This window comes from Vollenhovia emeryi, unplaced genomic scaffold, assembly GCF_000949405.1.
Source record: "Vollenhovia emeryi isolate VEMERY1.0 unplaced genomic scaffold, V.emery_V1.0 DF939585.1, whole genome shotgun sequence".
NCBI lineage: Eukaryota > Metazoa > Arthropoda > Insecta > Hymenoptera > Formicidae > Vollenhovia > Vollenhovia emeryi.
This window is the reverse complement of record NW_011966781.1, coordinates 1-8024: the sequence shown is the minus strand read 5'-3', so window position 1 is coordinate 8024 and position 8024 is coordinate 1. Positions and strand designations below refer to the sequence as shown.

Below are 8024 nucleotides of genomic sequence, written 5' to 3'. Positions count from 1 at the left end.
GGGTGTGGTGAAAGTTCATACCACTATTTTTTAGAGTGTAAGGCAAAAGATCTGTAACTGAAAGGAAGGAAGTAGATTTGAGTATTTGATGTCAGATAAGAAATGTCAATTTCCATGTGACGTGTCGATGCATTTTCTAATCGAGTGCTATACGCTGACGCATTTCATTTACATTGTGACGCCTCTGATAGTTGGAATTCCCGCTTCAACGTCAAACAACGTAAGCTATCTTCACAATTACGATCGATTGAGCTAGTTCTTTTCATACTTATCTATCGGTGGTGCGTGTTAACGCTTCCTATCACGCGAAGATATACATTGTCCGATGACATTTGACATATTCCATGCTCTGGAGCATCGTCAATGTCTTTGGTAATTTCACGTTGTATGAAAAAGGTTACAATTTGAATTCGACCACAGGACCAAGCAAAAAAGAAGGAAATTGGTGAACAATTAAAAATTTCGTTGACTCTATTTTAATATAAAATTCGTGAAAATTGAATTCATCTAAATTATATTACATAAGAATGTATATTACATAAGAATCCATTCTTATCACTATTTATCTTAATTCACAAATTCAATTTCTGTCGATTACTTTCGTATCGAGTATTTTCTTAATAAAAGTATTAGAATTTTTCATTAATAATCATTGTGTGATCAATAATCATAATTAAAAAATTATTCTAATTAATCTTCACATAAAAATGAAGGAAACTGCGATACGAATATTAAGTGCTTCAAAATCGCTTTTCTAATCAATAATTTTAGTCAATTACTTCACTTTCATTTTATATTATATTTATAATCTGTAGTTTGAAGTCATCAATTAAGAAAAAAACTGCCCACTCATTTACTAAAACCTACTCCTACACGGGATTTTATTTCATCCTGAAGGTCACATGTGAAAGTAAGATTGTCACGAACAGCTTATTGCTCACTGCTTTTTCGTATTTTCTCTGATTTGTGTAATACACAAAGCAGCATATGTATGAAGCAACACTCCATATTTCACTCTTGGATGAAATACTTCTCAGTAATTATGTTAATGTAATCAATAATCATGAAATTCAATAATAGAAAACTCAATCACCTCAGTAATTACAAAATCTCCGCGTAAAGGATACTTTCAATTGCTAATTCATAGTAATTGGTAATTGACAAACAGGAAACGAGAGATAATTGAATCAATTAAGTCTTGGAAAGAGCGGTCTAAAATCATTGCTCGAAAAGCTCGCAATATTAATTATTGCAATTTACAAAATCATTCCGTTATACTTTCATTTCTTTGCTCCGTCTATATCTACAATTGACGGTTATTTTAAAAGAGACATTAATTTAGCACCTTATTTTATTCTCAAGACGCGTGTATAAAACATTTATTATGTACAGAAGTAAAGGCCAGCATTCATAGTCAGATCTTCATTCAAGACCGTTTTAAGTTTATTTTAAGATGCTGTATGGAACGTTTCATTACCTGCGGAGTATCTAAAGACGATCTTAAGACTAATCTTAAGATCATCTTAAATTTAAGATCTATCTATGAATACTGCTCAAAGTGTCCTTTGCACGCAACGTACCGGTGTAAAAAAAAAACGATCCATTTACGGTATTCCTCGACAACAGAATCTTCATTTAAAACAACTGAATAAGTGACAATTAACACCAACCTGAGAGAAAGCGGGACGAAACAGCACTCGTGGAGTCCGCGAGGCTCAATGCGATCAACGTGTCGCCTCGACGCTACGATGTCCCTTGAAAAATGGGTCAAGTTCAGTCTCACTTAATCGTCCCGCAGAAATTGCGCGGTTCCGGCTTGACGGCGATTCTCCACTTGATGCACGCGAATGCTCCGAGTGTATTCGCGCGAGTACAACAATCGCGTTCCGTCTGGAAACTGGTTCTCCGGGACCGCCAGGCAGATCGTCGTCTCCCACTCGCCGCGAAGAACACACGGATACTAACGGGGCATAGGTTCGCCGATCTCTTTTATCGCTACTCGGACCGACATTGATGCGACGATGACGACGATGGAAAGCGGGGAAAGACAGCGCGGAATGTACGTGCAGCACACACAGCCGAGTGCGCGAATTCTGACATTGACTCACCGCTCACGCTTTACTCCGAGAAGCGCGGTTCGCGCGATGCTTCTGTTCCCTCGCAATCGGCGCACCTGCTTGGTACTAATTAAACGACGATTACCGAGAAAAATTCGCTTAAGAATAATAACAATGGTGAAAATTACGCTTATACCACGAAGTCGGTTAAGCGATTCAATAACACTTTGCACTCGTCCCAGTGTAACGCTCTCGGTCTACTTTGAGCTTATGCAGGCACCCTCGTGAAGACGCAATGAGGGTCGCAATCGGAGGCATGACCATTTATCATCGGGAGATTGCGTGCGCTTCGTGAGAAACAAGTTTTTCTGCAAACGATGTCAAACGCAGGATCGCAATATCGTAGCGACGATAACACGCGGTATGAAATATTCTCGGCAAATAAATTGCGCAGAGACAGTTGATATCGATATCACACAGTATTAAAAAAAATGAACTTTGAGTATTGATTAACAGACGTGGCAGAGAAAAGATAAACTCATATACACGATTAATTCATAATCGCTGAAAAACTGCAATAAGTTTTATAACCGCGTAATATCGCTTGTTAATTATTCCATGTGCGTTATTTCGATTTTTGGCCGTTTCAAAATTATAATGAAACACACCACTTTGAGGTAAAGCTCATTTACATCGTTTGACTTCTCATTCCGGCGACACCTCACCTTTATGAGTCACGCATTTGGGTTGTTTATTTTGTGCACATCATGCCCCGCTGATTAAATGTACGTCGAGCGGTGTGTCAAAACGTAATTCCCATCTGATACGAGTATTTCCAGTTCTGCATCAGCGAGCTTATTGTTCTTATTTCCGCTGATTAACGCGCCTGACGAACGAAACACGAAAGAAGGCTTTTCTTTTGTTAGGAGTGAACTCAAGCGAATTTGTGACAAAACAAAACGTACACATATTCTCGTTTTATAACGCGCATAAAAAAAGACAAAGCAAAGCTCGGGTTGCACACATTCCAAAATCCTATAGGATTAATTTGTCGGCACGAAGTACAAATTTATTACAAAATTAATGTTGAATTTTTATTGAAAATTTTATATTAAATATCAAGACGATGCAACAAACGAGGCTTTTTTAGAATTATATAAAGAATCTACAGATACTTCTTTTTCGAGTGTAACATTTTTAATGTTTCTCGCTTATCTTCTTATATCAAGGAAATTGTAATAATGACGATATAAAACTTTGTTGCTAATTTGTTGATCGTGAAATATTAATTTAAACTGGTTCTACTTATTCTGTAATTATATTTAAAAAGATGATGTTCCGCTTTCGACTTTAATTGGTTAAGGTCAGTTTCATCATCTCCGATTAATTTAATCGGATGATTAAGTATCAACCGTGGATCGGTCAATTCCAATGGAACACTAAAATTGAAAAAAAACCGGCTGATGAAATTAATCGGAAATGGTGAAACCGGCCCTTATGGTGCGTTTCCTCTGAACGCGTCATGCGTCGCGTCACCATTTATTATTCGAATGTAATAAATGGTGCGTATTCCTTAGGACTAAGTTATCACAGTTACATAATAAGTACAATACTAATTGTAAGTAAAACATGATACAAGTCGCCAATCTGTACGGTGAACTCACACGAGAGGAGAGACGGCTATATCATTTACATTGAGAATAAAAATTGACGACGACGCTTTTAAGTACCGCTCGCGACGTTTTGACGTTACAGAAATGGGAAAATCTGAACTTTCCAGCGTCGACGTTAGAACTAACATGACATCACAAAATCGTCTTGACGCGCAATCGTAGACACTTGAACACAATTAAACATATTTTTAAATAACTCACATATACAATCGTTTGTATTTCGTATGAAAACATTTGAAGTGCAATTGAAAAGGTTTGTGAATCATTTGTTTGTTCGTAATTAATCAATTATTTTTCCACCATGCGTTTAGCCACAATAGACAAATATGGAATCGTATGTATTTTGTATGAAGAGTTATGAAGTGTGATTAAAAAGGTTCGTGAGTGATCTAGATAACTTTAATTAAATATTTATTAACCGAAAGTTAGCAGGAAATCAACGGAAAAGAAAGAGTTTTATCGGTAGTTTTCCACCTATGATACTGAATGATTCGAATGATAGTGAATGATACTGAATGATTTTTTTTTGTGACTCATGGTTGCCACATGCATGAAGCTTTCGTGAGAGCAGGCTCGATACGTCCGATTCGTAAATAAGATGAGGAGGTGGATTGTTTGTATCTCTGAAACTTACAAAAGTGAGCGAATTCACAGTTTGAAATTACAAATATTCTAGTATTCACTCAACTTTTGTAATTTACGTAAGTTCCAGAAATCGACCTCCAGATAACAATGTTAGATTGAAGGTCGATTATACGCTGTATCTACAAGACCGTGAGATTAACATCGGTAAACTCATGGGCGAATCCTTAATCCGATTCTGCGGCGCCGGCGCTACAAGTAGTAAAATTTTGATACACGAACTTGCAATGATGTCGGCCCACGTTCAGTGATGTAATAAAGCCTAGTTCGATCTCCTTATACAGATTCTATGGATATGATTATGAATACCGGCCTAAAACAAGTAATTTTTTCTCATTCTACTTACTGCACTAGTTCACCAGTGAAGCAATAGAAAACAAGCCTACAGCAGAGAGAAGCCTGAAGGATTGTCTACAATAGATTAAGTAAGCCTGGCGTAAGAAGTAAGAGTAGACGTAAAGAAATGAATAATTTCTATTTCTTACTCCTACTTCAGCTATAACGCTTACACTAGACGAATTCGAGCAAAGTTCGACCAGTGCCACAAATATTTTAAAAAATTATGACTGCACTTTAGCTTTTACACTGAAAGGAAAAAGTTTGGGTTAGGTTAGGTTAGGTTTTCTTCATACTGCTTACTTCCAATGTAGACGTCCTTGAGAGCGGCCACGGCCGCGATTTAATTGCGACCTTATTTTGAAGCGCCTCTATGTCCACATAATGTGGACTTCGAATCACGTAGCCAATGTCCACAATCCCATCGGTAATGTCCACGACATTGTGGTTGTCTTCCGTCCTATGTGCATGAAACGTCGATAAAACAAAGTTATTAATTTTTCCTTATGTGAGCGAAGATTTTTCGTTGTGAGAGTCTCATTATTGACGACGATCAGTACCGGCGTAAGGTTAGGGCGCGGTTGGGCGATCGCCGAGGGCGCCAAATGTGTACTGGTGCCGCTGCCTGGTTTCACCTAGTTTGAGAGTGAGAGAGATTCGCTAAAACATAAAAACAAAATGGAGTTTGCCATTCGATATTATTACCTTGTCTCTTCTTTCGCAAGAATTTCGAGCCCTTGAATTTGAATTTGAGCCACGATAATCTTGCTCAGGGCGCTAAAACCGGAACTGACGACGATGCAACAACTTTAATGTTAGTGCAGAAAAATCGTAAGTCCCGAAAACTAATAATTTTTACAATACGCAATTCATATGCGATATTCCTATTCCCCGTCACAAGTTCTAGGAATATCTCTTATCAGTCAGAGTGCTCAAATCGCGTTTTGACCCGATTGCAGCGCACTTCAAGATTCAGCGCGAGAAATTGACAGGTGCGGAAAAATAAAAATTTTGCAGTTCGGACACGATTGCCTCTTCTCAGGCACGAAATCTAACAATGTCTCCCAATTCTTGATTCGCTAGAGTCATTACTGGCGACGATCCATCCACTTTAAGGTTGGCGCAAAAAGACCGCGAGTTTCGAAAATAAAAAATTTTTGATTTCTAACGCGATATCCTATGCCCCCGCATTAAATCTGACGACGTCTCGCAAGTTTTAATTCGATAGAGTGTCATTCATGACGATGATGCAGCGCGACTTTAAGTAGGCGCATAAAAATTGCAAGATCCGAAACGTAAAAATTCCAAGTTTAAACGCGATATCCTATGTTCTGGCATTTATTCTGACGACGCCTCGTAATTTTTAAGTCGATAGAGTGTCATTCATGACGACACTGCAGCGCGACTTTAAGTTGTCGCATAAGAATTACAAGTTCCAAAAGGTAAAAATTCGAAGTTTAAATGCGATATCCTATGCCCCGGTATTAAATCTGACTAGGTCTCGCAAGTTTTAATTCGATAGAGTGTCACTCATGACGACGATGCAGCTTTAAGTAGGCGCGTAAAAATTGCAAGATCCGAAACGTAAAAATTCCAAGTTTAAACGCGATATCCTATGTCTCGGTATTAAATCTGACTAGGTCTCGCATGTTTTAATTCGATAGAGTGCCATTCATGACGACGATGCAGCGCGACTTTAAGTAGGCGCGTAAAATTTGCAAGATCCGAAACGGTGTGTGTGAAGCTGGCATATCATTTCCTGGAAAAACACTGATTTTTTAGAGTTCTGACTTCCTTTCTAATAGTTCTAGAGTTCCTGATACATTAAACACATAGTTCTGGCTTTTAAGACCAAAAAATTGAAAAGTGCAAACTGATTTGCTAACTTCACGCTGCAAATCACTTTGTCCCCGGATGATTTCCTAGTTATTTCTGCTAGGATTTTTATCGCATGAAAGTTCTACAATAGTTCTAGAAAAAGTTCTATGCAGTAGAACCGATAAATAATTTTTGAAAAATTAATACAGCCCGAGAACTGTATTTAAGGCAGATAGGTATGATTTGCTGTCCGAAATGACGGAGTTCTGGCTTTATACAAATAGTTCTCGCATAGTTCCGAACATATTTAAGTCTTTTCTACAGAGTTCTATGCAGTAGAACCGATAAATAATTTTTAAATAATTAATGCTGCCCGAAAACTGTCATTAAGGCAGATAAGTATGATTTGCTGTCCGAAATGACGGAGTTCTGGCTTTATACAAATAATTCTCGCATAGTTCCCAATATATTTAAGAGTTTTCTACAGAGTTCTATGCAGTAGAACCGATAAATAATTTTTAAATAATTAATACTGCCCGAAAACTGTCATTAAGGCAGATAAGTATGATTTGCTGTCCGATATGACGGAGTTCTGGCTTTATACAAATAGTTCTCGCATAGTTCCGAATATATTGAAGAGTTTTCTACAGAGTTCTATGCAGTAGAACCGCGCTCGACCGGCGAACCTCGAGTCGTGGTGGGGGCACGGTAGACCTCGCTTTAGAAATCGGCGAAATGTGCATCTTCGAGCTCTGCGATACAGCATCAGCGCTTGTTCTCCTCAACTGATTAGCATTTGTTTTCGACAGACAGCTACTCGGGGTTGATGATGGGAGAATCGGTTATAGGGAACAGAAACGGATCGAAGTGTCTTTCATATTTCGTCAATAAGCAAATTGAACATTATGTTTCTTTCGTATAAAAAAACTTATATGTAGAAAAATGTATGATCAAAATAAATTGATACAAATATTAACAACTCCAGAATATAAGTGTATAGATGTAAATGGAAAATGTTTTCCACCCTCGAATCCTATATACTTACAAATAAGCGAAAAAGAAATGGATTCGTATATAAGTCCGAAGCATATATATACCATATTAAATACAGATAGACGCGGTATACGTACTTCCGTAGCAGAAGCATTTGGATTAAGTAAAAATATTGAAAATTCTTTCAATGAGACACAATTGAATAACACAAGTTTTTCTGATTCAAATTTATCTGAACAACCGAATAAATTATGTAATGATAAAGCTTTCAAACTCATAATTTCTGACAAAAATTGGAATGATATAAAGCCTGTCGTAAAACATTATAGCAATCGTCGATACCTAAAATTAAAATCTGGCGAATGGCCTAACGTATTTGCTACAAAGATATGGGAACAAGTAAAAATTCCGTGTGCATTTATATTTAAAAATGCAACCGTATTTCCAAGTCTTAACGCCAAATGTTTTGTGCGATTTTATGCAATATGTAAAGAATGTGCCTTAA

At 37.4% G+C, this 8024-nt stretch overlaps 1 protein-coding gene across 3 annotated transcripts in view; it reads right to left on the bottom strand.

The window, feature by feature from the left end:
• Window positions 1-3761, bottom strand: part of LOC105557169 — a 10155-nt gene extending 6394 nt beyond the window's left edge. For 2 of the 3 annotated variants that reach the window (XM_012004338.1, XM_012004340.1), the window contains exon 1: window positions 1671-3760. The gene's annotated coding sequence lies outside the window, so the exon portion shown is untranslated. Of the gene's footprint in view, window positions 1-1670 lie in introns of all 3 variants that reach the window. The other variant, XM_012004339.1, reaches the window with a different exon arrangement.
• Between the last annotated feature and the right edge of the window lie 4263 nt (window positions 3762-8024).